This window comes from Gasterosteus aculeatus, chromosome 2 (genome assembly GCF_964276395.1).
Source record: "Gasterosteus aculeatus chromosome 2, fGasAcu3.hap1.1, whole genome shotgun sequence".
In the NCBI taxonomy this organism is placed as follows: Eukaryota; Metazoa; Chordata; class Actinopteri; order Perciformes; family Gasterosteidae; genus Gasterosteus; species Gasterosteus aculeatus.
The window spans coordinates 25,165,874-25,179,395 of record NC_135689.1 but is presented as its reverse complement, the minus strand read 5'-3'; the positions used below and the strand labels follow the sequence as shown (position 1 = coordinate 25,179,395).

General features: G+C 44.9%; 23 non-coding genes across 23 annotated transcripts; all 23 read right to left on the bottom strand.

The window, feature by feature from the left end:
* Positions 1 to 183: 183 nt before the first annotated feature.
* On the bottom strand, positions 184 to 298 carry LOC144400584 (U5 spliceosomal RNA). The gene has a single exon (XR_013462519.1). It is a non-coding gene; the product is annotated as a U5 spliceosomal RNA (small nuclear RNA).
* A 442-nt stretch (positions 299 to 740) lies between these two features.
* Positions 741 to 904, bottom strand: LOC144400060 (U1 spliceosomal RNA). Its single transcript, XR_013461998.1, has one exon. It is a non-coding gene; the product is annotated as a U1 spliceosomal RNA (small nuclear RNA).
* Positions 905 to 1,180: 276 nt separating this feature from the next.
* Positions 1,181 to 1,371, bottom strand: LOC144400272 (U2 spliceosomal RNA). The gene has a single exon (XR_013462210.1). It is a non-coding gene; the product is annotated as a U2 spliceosomal RNA (small nuclear RNA).
* A 602-nt stretch (positions 1,372 to 1,973) lies between these two features.
* On the bottom strand, positions 1,974 to 2,088 carry LOC144400583 (U5 spliceosomal RNA). Its single transcript, XR_013462518.1, has one exon. It is a non-coding gene; the product is annotated as a U5 spliceosomal RNA (small nuclear RNA).
* Positions 2,089 to 2,530: 442 nt separating this feature from the next.
* Positions 2,531 to 2,694, bottom strand: LOC144400059 (U1 spliceosomal RNA). Its single transcript, XR_013461997.1, has one exon. It is a non-coding gene; the product is annotated as a U1 spliceosomal RNA (small nuclear RNA).
* A 276-nt stretch (positions 2,695 to 2,970) lies between these two features.
* LOC144400271 (U2 spliceosomal RNA) lies at positions 2,971 to 3,161 on the bottom strand. The gene has a single exon (XR_013462209.1). It is a non-coding gene; the product is annotated as a U2 spliceosomal RNA (small nuclear RNA).
* A 602-nt stretch (positions 3,162 to 3,763) lies between these two features.
* On the bottom strand, positions 3,764 to 3,878 carry LOC144400582 (U5 spliceosomal RNA). The gene has a single exon (XR_013462517.1). It is a non-coding gene; the product is annotated as a U5 spliceosomal RNA (small nuclear RNA).
* Positions 3,879 to 4,320: 442 nt separating this feature from the next.
* Positions 4,321 to 4,484, bottom strand: LOC144400058 (U1 spliceosomal RNA). Its single transcript, XR_013461996.1, has one exon. It is a non-coding gene; the product is annotated as a U1 spliceosomal RNA (small nuclear RNA).
* A 276-nt stretch (positions 4,485 to 4,760) lies between these two features.
* Positions 4,761 to 4,951, bottom strand: LOC144400342 (U2 spliceosomal RNA). Its single transcript, XR_013462280.1, has one exon. It is a non-coding gene; the product is annotated as a U2 spliceosomal RNA (small nuclear RNA).
* Positions 4,952 to 5,553: 602 nt separating this feature from the next.
* LOC144400581 (U5 spliceosomal RNA) lies at positions 5,554 to 5,668 on the bottom strand. The gene has a single exon (XR_013462516.1). It is a non-coding gene; the product is annotated as a U5 spliceosomal RNA (small nuclear RNA).
* A 442-nt stretch (positions 5,669 to 6,110) lies between these two features.
* On the bottom strand, positions 6,111 to 6,274 carry LOC144400057 (U1 spliceosomal RNA). Its single transcript, XR_013461995.1, has one exon. It is a non-coding gene; the product is annotated as a U1 spliceosomal RNA (small nuclear RNA).
* Positions 6,275 to 6,550: 276 nt separating this feature from the next.
* Positions 6,551 to 6,741, bottom strand: LOC144400270 (U2 spliceosomal RNA). The gene has a single exon (XR_013462208.1). It is a non-coding gene; the product is annotated as a U2 spliceosomal RNA (small nuclear RNA).
* A 602-nt stretch (positions 6,742 to 7,343) lies between these two features.
* Positions 7,344 to 7,458, bottom strand: LOC144400580 (U5 spliceosomal RNA). The gene has a single exon (XR_013462515.1). It is a non-coding gene; the product is annotated as a U5 spliceosomal RNA (small nuclear RNA).
* A 442-nt stretch (positions 7,459 to 7,900) lies between these two features.
* Positions 7,901 to 8,064, bottom strand: LOC144400056 (U1 spliceosomal RNA). The gene has a single exon (XR_013461994.1). It is a non-coding gene; the product is annotated as a U1 spliceosomal RNA (small nuclear RNA).
* A 276-nt stretch (positions 8,065 to 8,340) lies between these two features.
* On the bottom strand, positions 8,341 to 8,531 carry LOC144400269 (U2 spliceosomal RNA). The gene has a single exon (XR_013462207.1). It is a non-coding gene; the product is annotated as a U2 spliceosomal RNA (small nuclear RNA).
* A 602-nt stretch (positions 8,532 to 9,133) lies between these two features.
* Positions 9,134 to 9,248, bottom strand: LOC144400579 (U5 spliceosomal RNA). Its single transcript, XR_013462514.1, has one exon. It is a non-coding gene; the product is annotated as a U5 spliceosomal RNA (small nuclear RNA).
* A 442-nt stretch (positions 9,249 to 9,690) lies between these two features.
* Positions 9,691 to 9,854, bottom strand: LOC144400055 (U1 spliceosomal RNA). The gene has a single exon (XR_013461993.1). It is a non-coding gene; the product is annotated as a U1 spliceosomal RNA (small nuclear RNA).
* A 276-nt stretch (positions 9,855 to 10,130) lies between these two features.
* Positions 10,131 to 10,321, bottom strand: LOC144400268 (U2 spliceosomal RNA). Its single transcript, XR_013462206.1, has one exon. It is a non-coding gene; the product is annotated as a U2 spliceosomal RNA (small nuclear RNA).
* A 602-nt stretch (positions 10,322 to 10,923) lies between these two features.
* LOC144400577 (U5 spliceosomal RNA) lies at positions 10,924 to 11,038 on the bottom strand. Its single transcript, XR_013462512.1, has one exon. It is a non-coding gene; the product is annotated as a U5 spliceosomal RNA (small nuclear RNA).
* Positions 11,039 to 11,480: 442 nt separating this feature from the next.
* On the bottom strand, positions 11,481 to 11,644 carry LOC144400053 (U1 spliceosomal RNA). The gene has a single exon (XR_013461991.1). It is a non-coding gene; the product is annotated as a U1 spliceosomal RNA (small nuclear RNA).
* Positions 11,645 to 11,920: 276 nt separating this feature from the next.
* On the bottom strand, positions 11,921 to 12,111 carry LOC144400266 (U2 spliceosomal RNA). The gene has a single exon (XR_013462204.1). It is a non-coding gene; the product is annotated as a U2 spliceosomal RNA (small nuclear RNA).
* A 602-nt stretch (positions 12,112 to 12,713) lies between these two features.
* LOC144400576 (U5 spliceosomal RNA) lies at positions 12,714 to 12,828 on the bottom strand. Its single transcript, XR_013462511.1, has one exon. It is a non-coding gene; the product is annotated as a U5 spliceosomal RNA (small nuclear RNA).
* A 442-nt stretch (positions 12,829 to 13,270) lies between these two features.
* LOC144400052 (U1 spliceosomal RNA) lies at positions 13,271 to 13,434 on the bottom strand. The gene has a single exon (XR_013461990.1). It is a non-coding gene; the product is annotated as a U1 spliceosomal RNA (small nuclear RNA).
* Positions 13,435 to 13,522: the final 88 nt, after the last annotated feature.

Genomic DNA, 13,522 nt, shown 5'->3' with positions numbered 1-13,522 from the left:
GTAAAGTGACCATTAATCCCTGTAAAATCCTGCTGAAATCTGGTTGATTTCACTTTGGATTCAGACAGTGATTTGAGACTTGCTGCACTAGTGACTCCAGTGATAAGTAAACACAACTTTGTTTGTGCTCCATTGTCAGGAGCCTCTGTCCAACTACTTTTCTTTTCACACAAGTACATGAGGCTCAGCCAATTGGCAGAGCCTGCCAAAAATATGGTCAACTCATTGTTGTTCCTCTCCACGGAAGTCTTTAGTAAAAGGCGAAAGACTTATGCGTATTGAAGAGAAACCAAAGTCAGTTGCGGAATCAGGTGACAGGCAGCCTTATATCCCAGTCGCAACAGTGATCCCTCTTGTGGTTGGGACTGGTTGAGCTGCGGTTGTCCAATGCCAAACCCATTCCCCAGCACCAGCCATCAAAAACTCATTGATTTGTTTACAAGCAAAAGTGTAAAGTCCTGCTGAAATGTGCTTGATTTTACTTTGGATTCAGACAGTGATTTGCTGATTTGAGACGTGCTCCACTGGAGACTCCAGCGCAGTGATGATTAATGCTGAAATCTGGTTGATTTCACTTTGGATTCAGACAGTGATTTGCTGATTGTAGACTCCCTCCACCGGAGACTCCAGTGCAGTGGTGATTAATCCGTGTAAAATCCTGCTGAAATGTGGTTGATTTCACTAGGGATTCAGACAGTGATGATTAAACGGGACACCTGGTTTTTCTTTGACTTCAATATCAGGGGAGAGCGCGAACGCAGTCCCCCACTACCACAAATTATGCAGTCGAGATTCCCACATTTGGGGAATTCGCAGTGGTCAGCACAGTCGCAGTGCAATGACTGAGCCTCGCCCTGGGTGAACCACCTTCTTGATCATGGTATCTCCCCTGCCAGGTAAGTATGAGTTGGTGGTGACAGAGGCAGGGACGGTATTCCCAGTCACAGCATTTGTGGTGACGGTTCGCAGATGGCACCGTCCTCACAGATCGGTGAAGTTAAAATCAGTGATTTGAGACTTGCAAAACAAAGGCACTATTGATGAGTAAGCATAAGTCACTTGCCAAAAGCCTCAGTCTTAAAAACTATGTGGAGGTGAGACTTGTTTTACTCAAAGCAGAAATCATTTCCAACACCACACCACTGATTCAGGTTACCATTTCTTTTATTTTCCACAATTTAAAGGGTGCACCGTTCCCGGAGGTGCTGCAATACCGGGTCGATGCTTGGAGTGAACGGAGCAAGCCCCTTTTTCATCTCCCAGAGCTAAAAATCGGCTTAATATGTAGTCCTCGTATAGAGGACATATCAGATATTAAACTGATAAGAACAGATACTACACTTGATCTTAGCCAAAAGGCCGAGAAGCGATAACACCAAACTGTTTGTTTGCAGACCCAACGTACCAGCACATATCTCAATTGTCGCGGTGCGGTTCTTTCAACTGGGCGTAGCAGTCGCTTGCTACTTAACAACCCACTCCCCACGCTGCCCCCGTCCTCAAAAAAGCTAAAATCATTGATTTGTTTACAAGCAAAAGTGTAAACTCCTGCTGAAATCTGGTTGATTTCACTGTTGTTTCAGACACTAGAGACTCCAGTGATGATTAATCACTGTAAAGTCCTGCTGAAAATCTTGTTGATTTCACAATGGATTCAGACAGAGATTTGAGACTTGCTGCAAGGCTCCACTAGTGACTCCAGTGATGATTCCTGCTGAAAATCTTGTTGATTTCACAATGAATTCAGACAGTGATTTGCTGATTTGAGACGTGCTCCACCGGAGACTCCAGTAAAGTGACCATTAATCCCTGTAAAATCCTGCTGAAATCTGGTTGATTTCACTTTGGATTCAGACAGTGATTTGAGACTTGCTGCACTAGTGACTCCAGTGATAAGTAAACACAACTTTGTTTGTGCTCCATTGTCAGGAGCCTCTGTCCAACTACTTTTCTTTTCACACAAGTACATGAGGCTCAGCCAATTGGCAGAGCCTGCCAAAAATATGGTCAACTCATTGTTGTTCCTCTCCACGGAAGTCTTTAGTAAAAGGCGAAAGACTTATGCGTATTGAAGAGAAACCAAAGTCAGTTGCGGAATCAGGTGACAGGCAGCCTTATATCCCAGTCGCAACAGTGATCCCTCTTGTGGTTGGGACTGGTTGAGCTGCGGTTGTCCAATGCCAAACCCATTCCCCAGCACCAGCCATCAAAAACTCATTGATTTGTTTACAAGCAAAAGTGTAAAGTCCTGCTGAAATGTGCTTGATTTCACTTTGGATTCAGACAGTGATTTGCTGATTTGAGACGTGCTCCACTGGAGACTCCAGCGCAGTGATGATTAATGCTGAAATCTGGTTGATTTCACTTTGGATTCAGACAGTGATTTGCTGATTGTAGACTCCCTCCACCGGAGACTCCAGTGCAGTGGTGATTAATCCGTGTAAAATCCTGCTGAAATGTGGTTGATTTCACTAGGGATTCAGACAGTGATGATTAAACGGGACACCTGGTTTTTCTTTGACTTCAATATCAGGGGAGAGCGCGAACGCAGTCCCCCACTACCACAAATTATGCAGTCGAGATTCCCACATTTGGGGAATTCGCAGTGGTCAGCACAGTCGCAGTGCAATGACTGAGCCTCGCCCTGGGTGAACCACCTTCTTGATCATGGTATCTCCCCTGCCAGGTAAGTATGAGTTGGTGGTGACAGAGGCAGGGACGGTATTCCCAGTCACAGCATTTGTGGTGACGGTTCGCAGATGGCACCGTCCTCACAGATCGGTGAAGTTAAAATCAGTGATTTGAGACTTGCAAAACAAAGGCACTATTGATGAGTAAGCATAAGTCACTTGCCAAAAGCCTCAGTCTTAAAAACTATGTGGAGGTGAGACTTGTTTTACTCAAAGCAGAAATCATTTCCAACACCACACCACTGATTCAGGTTACCATTTCTTTTATTTTCCACAATTTAAAGGGTGCACCGTTCCCGGAGGTGCTGCAATACCGGGTCGATGCTTGGAGTGAACGGAGCAAGCCCCTTTTTCATCTCCCAGAGCTAAAAATCGGCTTAATATGTAGTCCTCGTATAGAGGACATATCAGATATTAAACTGATAAGAACAGATACTACACTTGATCTTAGCCAAAAGGCCGAGAAGCGATAACACCAAACTGTTTGTTTGCAGACCCAACGTACCAGCACATATCTCAATTGTCGCGGTGCGGTTCTTTCAACTGGGCGTAGCAGTCGCTTGCTACTTAACAACCCACTCCCCACGCTGCCCCCGTCCTCAAAAAAGCTAAAATCATTGATTTGTTTACAAGCAAAAGTGTAAACTCCTGCTGAAATCTGGTTGATTTCACTGTTGTTTCAGACACTAGAGACTCCAGTGATGATTAATCACTGTAAAGTCCTGCTGAAAATCTTGTTGATTTCACAATGGATTCAGACAGAGATTTGAGACTTGCTGCAAGGCTCCACTAGTGACTCCAGTGATGATTCCTGCTGAAAATCTTGTTGATTTCACAATGAATTCAGACAGTGATTTGCTGATTTGAGACGTGCTCCACCGGAGACTCCAGTAAAGTGACCATTAATCCCTGTAAAATCCTGCTGAAATCTGGTTGATTTCACTTTGGATTCAGACAGTGATTTGAGACTTGCTGCACTAGTGACTCCAGTGATAAGTAAACACAACTTTGTTTGTGCTCCATTGTCAGGAGCCTCTGTCCAACTACTTTTCTTTTCACACAAGTACATGAGGCTCAGCCAATTGGCAGAGCCTGCCAAAAATATGGTCAACTCATTGTTGTTCCTCTCCACGGAAGTCTTTAGTAAAAGGCGAAAGACTTATGCGTATTGAAGAGAAACCAAAGTCAGTTGCGGAATCAGGTGGCAGGCAGCCTTATATCCCAGTCGCAACAGTGATCCCTCTTGTGGTTGGGACTGGTTGAGCTGCGGTTGTCCAATGCCAAACCCATTCCCCAGCACCAGCCATCAACAACTCATTGATTTGTTTACATGCAAAAGTGTAAAGTCCTGCTGAAATGTGCTTGATTTCACTTTGGATTCAGACAGTGATTTGCTGATTTGAGACGTGCTCCACTGGAGACTCCAGCGCAGTGATGGTTAATGCTGAAATCTGGTTGATTTCACTTTGGATTCAGACAGTGATTTGCTGATTGTAGACTCCCTCCACTGGAGACTCCAGTGCAGTGGTGATTAATCCGTGTAAAATCCTGCTGAAATGTGGTTGATTTCACTAGGGATTCAGACAGTGATGAATAAACGGGACACCTGGTTTTTCTTTGACTTCAATATCAGGGGAGAGCGCGAACGCAGTCCCCCACTACCACAAATTATGCAGTCGAGATTCCCACATTTGGGGAATTCGCAGTGGTCAGCACAGTCGCAGTGCAATGACTGAGCCTCGCCCTGGGTGAACCACCTTCTTGATCATGGTATCTCCCCTGCCAGGTAAGTATGAGTTGGTGGTGACAGAGGCAGGGACGGTATTCCCAGTCACAGCATTTGTGGTGACGGTTCGCAGATGGCACCGTCCTCACAGACCGGTGAAGTTAAAATCAGTGATTTGAGACTTGCAAAACAAAGGCACTATTGATGAGTAAGCATGAGTCACTTGACAAAAGCCTCAGTCTTAAAAACTATGTGGAGGTGAGACTTGTTTTACTCAAAGCAGAAATCATTTCCAACACCACACCACTGATTCAGGTTACCATTTCTTTTATTTTCCACAATTTAAAGGGTGCACCGTTCCCGGAGGGGGTGCAATACCGGGTCGATGCTTGGAGTGAACGGAGCAAGCCCCTTTTTCATCTCCCAGAGCTAAAAATCGGCTTAATATGTAGTCCTCGTATAGAGGACATATCAGATATTAAACTGATAAGAACAGATACTACACTTGATCTTAGCCAAAAGGCCGAGAAGCGATAACACCAAACTGTTTGTTTGCAGACCCAACGTACCAGCACATATCTCAATTGTCGCGGTGCGGTTCTTTCAACTGGGCGTAGCAGTCGCTTGCTACTTAACAACCCACTCCCCACGCTGCCCCCGTCCTCAAAAAAGCTAAAATCATTGATTTGTTTACAAGCAAAAGTGTAAACTCCTGCTGAAATCTGGTTGATTTCACTGTTGTTTCAGACACTAGAGACTCCAGTGATGATTAATCACTGTAAAGTCCTGCTGAAAATCTTGTTGATTTCACAATGGATTCAGACAGAGATTTGAGACTTGCTGCAAGGCTCCACTAGTGACTCCAGTGATGATTCCTGCTGAAAATCTTGTTGATTTCACAATGAATTCAGACAGTGATTTGCTGATTTGAGACGTGCTCCACCGGAGACTCCAGTAAAGTGACCATTAATCCCTGTAAAATCCTGCTGAAATCTGGTTGATTTCACTTTGGATTCAGACAGTGATTTGAGACTTGCTGCACTAGTGACTCCAGTGATAAGTAAACACAACTTTGTTTGTGCTCCATTGTCAGGAGCCTCTGTCCAACTACTTTTCTTTTCACACAAGTACATGAGGCTCAGCCAATTGGCAGAGCCTGCCAAAAATATGGTCAACTCATTGTTGTTCCTCTCCACGGAAGTCTTTAGTAAAAGGCGAAAGACTTATGCGTATTGAAGAGAAACCAAAGTCAGTTGCGGAATCAGGTGACAGGCAGCCTTATATCCCAGTCGCAACAGTGATCCCTCTTGTGGTTGGGACTGGTTGAGCTGCGGTTGTCCAATGCCAAACCCATTCCCCAGCACCAGCCATCAAAAACTCATTGATTTGTTTACAAGCAAAAGTGTAAAGTCCTGCTGAAATGTGCTTGATTTCACTTTGGATTCAGACAGTGATTTGCTGATTTGAGACGTGCTCCACTGGAGACTCCAGCGCAGTGATGATTAATGCTGAAATCTGGTTGATTTCACTTTGGATTCAGACAGTGATTTGCTGATTGTAGACTCCCTCCACCGGAGACTCCAGTGCAGTGGTGATTAATCCGTGTAAAATCCTGCTGAAATGTGGTTGATTTCACTAGGGATTCAGACAGTGATGATTAAACGGGACACCTGGTTTTTCTTTGACTTCAATATCAGGGGAGAGCGCGAACGCAGTCCCCCACTACCACAAATTATGCAGTCGAGATTCCCACATTTGGGGAATTCGCAGTGGTCAGCACAGTCGCAGTGCAATGACTGAGCCTCGCCCTGGGTGAACCACCTTCTTGATCATGGTATCTCCCCTGCCAGGTAAGTATGAGTTGGTGGTGACAGAGGCAGGGACGGTATTCCCAGTCACAGCATTTGTGGTGACGGTTCGCAGATGGCACCGTCCTCACAGATCGGTGAAGTTAAAATCAGTGATTTGAGACTTGCAAAACAAAGGCACTATTGATGAGTAAGCATAAGTCACTTGCCAAAAGCCTCAGTCTTAAAAACTATGTGGAGGTGAGACTTGTTTTACTCAAAGCAGAAATCATTTCCAACACCACACCACTGATTCAGGTTACCATTTCTTTTATTTTCCACAATTTAAAGGGTGCACCGTTCCCGGAGGTGCTGCAATACCGGGTCGATGCTTGGAGTGAACGGAGCAAGCCCCTTTTTCATCTCCCAGAGCTAAAAATCGGCTTAATATGTAGTCCTCGTATAGAGGACATATCAGATATTAAACTGATAAGAACAGATACTACACTTGATCTTAGCCAAAAGGCCGAGAAGCGATAACACCAAACTGTTTGTTTGCAGACCCAACGTACCAGCACATATCTCAATTGTCGCGGTGCGGTTCTTTCAACTGGGCGTAGCAGTCGCTTGCTACTTAACAACCCACTCCCCACGCTGCCCCCGTCCTCAAAAAAGCTAAAATCATTGATTTGTTTACAAGCAAAAGTGTAAACTCCTGCTGAAATCTGGTTGATTTCACTGTTGTTTCAGACACTAGAGACTCCAGTGATGATTAATCACTGTAAAGTCCTGCTGAAAATCTTGTTGATTTCACAATGGATTCAGACAGGGATTTGAGACTTGCTGCAAGGCTCCACTAGTGACTCCAGTGATGATTCCTGCTGAAAATCTTGTTGATTTCACAATGAATTCAGACAGTGATTTGCTGATTTGAGACGTGCTCCACCGGAGACTCCAGTAAAGTGACCATTAATCCCTGTAAAATCCTGCTGAAATCTGGTTGATTTCACTTTGGATTCAGACAGTGATTTGAGACTTGCTGCACTAGTGACTCCAGTGATAAGTAAACACAACTTTGTTTGTGCTCCATTGTCAGGAGCCTCTGTCCAACTACTTTTCTTTTCACACAAGTACATGAGGCTCAGCCAATTGGCAGAGCCTGCCAAAAATATGGTCAACTCATTGTTGTTCCTCTCCACGGAAGTCTTTAGTAAAAGGCGAAAGACTTATGCGTATTGAAGAGAAACCAAAGTCAGTTGCGGAATCAGGTGACAGGCAGCCTTATATCCCAGTCGCAACAGTGATCCCTCTTGTGGTTGGGACTGGTTGAGCTGCGGTTGTCCAATGCCAAACCCATTCCCCAGCACCAGCCATCAAAAACTCATTGATTTGTTTACAAGCAAAAGTGTAAAGTCCTGCTGAAATGTGCTTGATTTTACTTTGGATTCAGACAGTGATTTGCTGATTTGAGACGTGCTCCACTGGAGACTCCAGCGCAGTGATGATTAATGCTGAAATCTGGTTGATTTCACTTTGGATTCAGACAGTGATTTGCTGATTGTAGACTCCCTCCACCGGAGACTCCAGTGCAGTGGTGATTAATCCGTGTAAAATCCTGCTGAAATGTGGTTGATTTCACTAGGGATTCAGACAGTGATGATTAAACGGGACACCTGGTTTTTCTTTGACTTCAATATCAGGGGAGAGCGCGAACGCAGTCCCCCACTACCACAAATTATGCAGTCGAGATTCCCACATTTGGGGAATTCGCAGTGGTCAGCACAGTCGCAGTGCAATGACTGAGCCTCGCCCTGGGTGAACCACCTTCTTGATCATGGTATCTCCCCTGCCAGGTAAGTATGAGTTGGTGGTGACAGAGGCAGGGACGGTATTCCCAGTCACAGCATTTGTGGTGACGGTTCGCAGATGGCACCGTCCTCACAGATCGGTGAAGTTAAAATCAGTGATTTGAGACTTGCAAAACAAAGGCACTATTGATGAGTAAGCATAAGTCACTTGCCAAAAGCCTCAGTCTTAAAAACTATGTGGAGGTGAGACTTGTTTTACTCAAAGCAGAAATCATTTCCAACACCACACCACTGATTCAGGTTACCATTTCTTTTATTTTCCACAATTTAAAGGGTGCACCGTTCCCGGAGGTGCTGCAATACCGGGTCGATGCTTGGAGTGAACGGAGCAAGCCCCTTTTTCATCTCCCAGAGCTAAAAATCGGCTTAATATGTAGTCCTCGTATAGAGGACATATCAGATATTAAACTGATAAGAACAGATACTACACTTGATCTTAGCCAAAAGGCCGAGAAGCGATAACACCAAACTGTTTGTTTGCAGACCCAACGTACCAGCACATATCTCAATTGTCGCGGTGCGGTTCTTTCAACTGGGCGTAGCAGTCGCTTGCTACTTAACAACCCACTCCCCACGCTGCCCCCGTCCTCAAAAAAGCTAAAATCATTGATTTGTTTACAAGCAAAAGTGTAAACTCCTGCTGAAATCTGGTTGATTTCACTGTTGTTTCAGACACTAGAGACTCCAGTGATGATTAATCACTGTAAAGTCCTGCTGAAAATCTTGTTGATTTCACAATGGATTCAGACAGAGATTTGAGACTTGCTGCAAGGCTCCACTAGTGACTCCAGTGATGATTCCTGCTGAAAATCTTGTTGATTTCACAATGAATTCAGACAGTGATTTGCTGATTTGAGACGTGCTCCACCGGAGACTCCAGTAAAGTGACCATTAATCCCTGTAAAATCCTGCTGAAATCTGGTTGATTTCACTTTGGATTCAGACAGTGATTTGAGACTTGCTGCACTAGTGACTCCAGTGATAAGTAAACACAACTTTGTTTGTGCTCCATTGTCAGGAGCCTCTGTCCAACTACTTTTCTTTTCACACAAGTACATGAGGCTCAGCCAATTGGCAGAGCCTGCCAAAAATATGGTCAACTCATTGTTGTTCCTCTCCACGGAAGTCTTTAGTAAAAGGCGAAAGACTTATGCGTATTGAAGAGAAACCAAAGTCAGTTGCGGAATCAGGTGACAGGCAGCCTTATATCCCAGTCGCAACAGTGATCCCTCTTGTGGTTGGGACTGGTTGAGCTGCGGTTGTCCAATGCCAAACCCATTCCCCAGCACCAGCCATCAAAAACTCATTGATTTGTTTACAAGCAAAAGTGTAAAGTCCTGCTGAAATGTGCTTGATTTCACTTTGGATTCAGACAGTGATTTGCTGATTTGAGACGTGCTCCACTGGAGACTCCAGCGCAGTGATGATTAATGCTGAAATCTGGTTGATTTCACTTTGGATTCAGACAGTGATTTGCTGATTGTAGACTCCCTCCACCGGAGACTCCAGTGCAGTGGTGATTAATCCGTGTAAAATCCTGCTGAAATGTGGTTGATTTCACTAGGGATTCAGACAGTGATGATTAAACGGGACACCTGGTTTTTCTTTGACTTCAATATCAGGGGAGAGCGCGAACGCAGTCCCCCACTACCACAAATTATGCAGTCGAGATTCCCACATTTGGGGAATTCGCAGTGGTCAGCACAGTCGCAGTGCAATGACTGAGCCTCGCCCTGGGTGAACCACCTTCTTGATCATGGTATCTCCCCTGCCAGGTAAGTATGAGTTGGTGGTGACAGAGGCAGGGACGGTATTCCCAGTCACAGCATTTGTGGTGACGGTTCGCAGATGGCACCGTCCTCACAGATCGGTGAAGTTAAAATCAGTGATTTGAGACTTGCAAAACAAAGGCACTATTGATGAGTAAGCATAAGTCACTTGCCAAAAGCCTCAGTCTTAAAAACTATGTGGAGGTGAGACTTGTTTTACTCAAAGCAGAAATCATTTCCAACACCACACCACTGATTCAGGTTACCATTTCTTTTATTTTCCACAATTTAAAGGGTGCACCGTTCCCGGAGGTGCTGCAATACCGGGTCGATGCTTGGAGTGAACGGAGCAAGCCCCTTTTTCATCTCCCAGAGCTAAAAATCGGCTTAATATGTAGTCCTCGTATAGAGGACATATCAGATATTAAACTGATAAGAACAGATACTACACTTGATCTTAGCCAAAAGGCCGAGAAGCGATAACACCAAACTGTTTGTTTGCAGACCCAACGTACCAGCACATATCTCAATTGTCGCGGTGCGGTTCTTTCAACTGGGCGTAGCAGTCGCTTGCTACTTAACAACCCACTCCCCACGCTGCCCCCGTCCTCAAAAAAGCTAAAATCATTGATTTGTTTACAAGCAAAAGTGTAAACTCCTGCTGAAATCTGGTTGATTTCACTGTTGTTTCAGACACTAGAGACTCCAGTGATGATTAATCACTGTAAAGTCCTGCTGAAAATCTTGTTGATTTCACAATGGATTCAGACAGAGATTTGAGACTTGCTGCAAGGCTCCACTAGTGACTCCAGTGATGATTCCTGCTGAAAATCTTGTTGATTTCACAATGAATTCAGACAGTGATTTGCTGATTTGAGACGTGCTCCACCGGAGACTCCAGTAAAGTGACCATTAATCCCTGTAAAATCCTGCTGAAATCTGGTTGATTTCACTTTGGATTCAGACAGTGATTTGAGACTTGCTGCACTAGTGACTCCAGTGATAAGTAAACACAACTTTGTTTGTGCTCCATTGTCAGGAGCCTCTGTCCAACTACTTTTCTTTTCACACAAGTACATAAGGCTCAGCCAATTGGCAGAGCCTGCCAAAAATATGGTCAACTCATTGTTGTTCCTCTCCACGGAAGTCTTTAGTAAAAGGCGAAAGACTTATGCGTATTGAAGAGAAACCAAAGTCAGTTGCGGAATCAGGTGACAGGCAGCCTTATATCCCAGTCGCAACAGTGATCCCTCTTGTGGTTGGGACTGGTTGAGCTGCGGTTGTCCAATGCCAAACCCATTCCCCAGCACCAGCCATCAAAAACTCATTGATTTGTTTACAAGCAAAAGTGTAAAGTCCTGCTGAAATGTGCTTGATTTCACTTTGGATTCAGACAGTGATTTGCTGATTTGAGACGTGCTCCACTGGAGACTCCAGCGCAGTGATGATTAATGCTGAAATCTGGTTGATTTCACTTTGGATTCAGACAGTGATTTGCTGATTGTAGACTCCCTCCACCGGAGACTCCAGTGCAGTGGTGATTAATCCGTGTAAAATCCTGCTGAAATGTGGTTGATTTCACTAGGGATTCAGACAGTGATGATTAAACGGGACACCTGGTTTTTCTTTGACTTCAATATCAGGGGAGAGCGCGAACGCAGTCCCCCACTACCACAAATTATGCAGTCGAGATTCCCACATTTGGGGAATTCGCAGTGGTCAGCACAGTCGCAGTGCAATGACTGAGCCTCGCCCTGGGTGAACCACCTTCTTGATCATGGTATCTCCCCTGCCAGGTAAGTATGAGTTGGTGGTGACAGAGGCAGGGACGGTATTCCCAGTCACAGCATTTGTGGTGACGGTTCGCAGATGGCACCGTCCTCACAGATCGGTGAAGTTAAAATCAGTGATTTGAGACTTGCAAAACAAAGGCACTATTGATGAGTAAGCATAAGTCACTTGCCAAAAGCCTCAGTCTTAAAAACTATGTGGAGGTGAGACTTGTTTTACTCAAAGCAGAAATCATTTCCAACACCACACCACTGATTCAGGTTACCATTTCTTTTATTTTCCACAATTTAAAGGGTGCACCGTTCCCGGAGGTGCTGCAATACCGGGTCGATGCTTGGAGTGAACGGAGCAAGCCCCTTTTTCATCTCCCAGAGCTAAAAATCGGCTTAATATGTAGTCCTCGTATAGAGGACATATCAGATATTAAACTGATAAGAACAGATACTACACTTGATCTTAGCCAAAAGGCCGAGAAGCGATAACACCAAACTGTTTGTTTGCAGACCCAACGTACCAGCACATATCTCAATTGTCGCGGTGCGGTTCTTTCAACTGGGCGTAGCAGTCGCTTGCTACTTAACAACCCACTCCCCACGCTGCCCCCGTCCTCAAAAAAGCTAAAATCATTGATTTGTTTACAAGCAAAAGTGTAAACTCCTGCTGAAATCTGGTTGATTTCACTGTTGTTTCAGACACTAGAGACTCCAGTGATGATTAATCACTGTAAAGTCCTGCTGAAAATCTTGTTGATTTCACAATGGATTCAGACAGAGATTTGAGACTTGCTGCAAGGCTCCACTAGTGACTCCAGTGATGATTCCTGCTGAAAATCTTGTTGATTTCACAATGAATTCAGACAGTGATTTGCTGATTTGAGACGTGCTCCACCGGAGACTCCAGTAAAGTGACCATTAATCCCTGTAAAATCCTGCTGAAATCTGGTTGATTTCACTTTGGATTCAGACAGTGATTTGAGACTTGCTGCACTAGTGACTCCAGTGATAAGTAAACACAACTTTGTTTGTGCTCCATTGTCAGGAGCCTCTGTCCAACTACTTTTCTTTTCACACAAGTACATGAGGCTCAGCCAATTGGCAGAGCCTGCCAAAAATATGGTCAACTCATTGTTGTTCCTCTCCACGGAAGTCTTTAGTAAAAGGCGAAAGACTTATGCGTATTGAAGAGAAACCAAAGTCAGTTGCGGAATCAGGTGACAGGCAGCCTTATATCCCAGTCGCAACAGTGATCCCTCTTGTGGTTGGGACTGGTTGAGCTGCGGTTGTCCAATGCCAAACCCATTCCCCAGCACCAGCCATCAAAAACTCATTGATTTGTTTACAAGCAAAAGTGTAAAGTCCTGCTGAAATGTGCTTGATTTCACTTTGGATTCAGACAGTGATTTGCTGATTTGAGACGTGCTCCACTGGAGACTCCAGCGCAGTGATGATTAATGCTGAAATCTGGTTGATTTCACTTTGGATTCAGACAGTGATTTGCTGATTGTAGACTCCCTCCACCGGAGACTCCAGTGCAGTGGTGATTAATCCGTGTAAAATCCTGCTGAAATGTGGTTGATTTCACTAGGGATTCAGACAGTGATGATTAAACGGGACACCTGGTTTTTCTTTGACTTCAATATCAGGGGAGAGCGCGAACGCAGTCCCCCACTACCACAAATTATGCAGTCGAGATTCCCACATTTGGGGAATTCGCAGTGGTCAGCACAGTCGCAGTGCAATGACTGAGCCTCGCCCTGGGTGAACCACCTTCTTGATCATGGTATCTCCCCTGCCAGGTAAGTATGAGTTGGTGGTGACAGAGGCAGGGACGGTATTCCCAGTCACAGCATTTGTGGTGACGGTTCGCAGATGGCACCGTCCTCACAGATCGG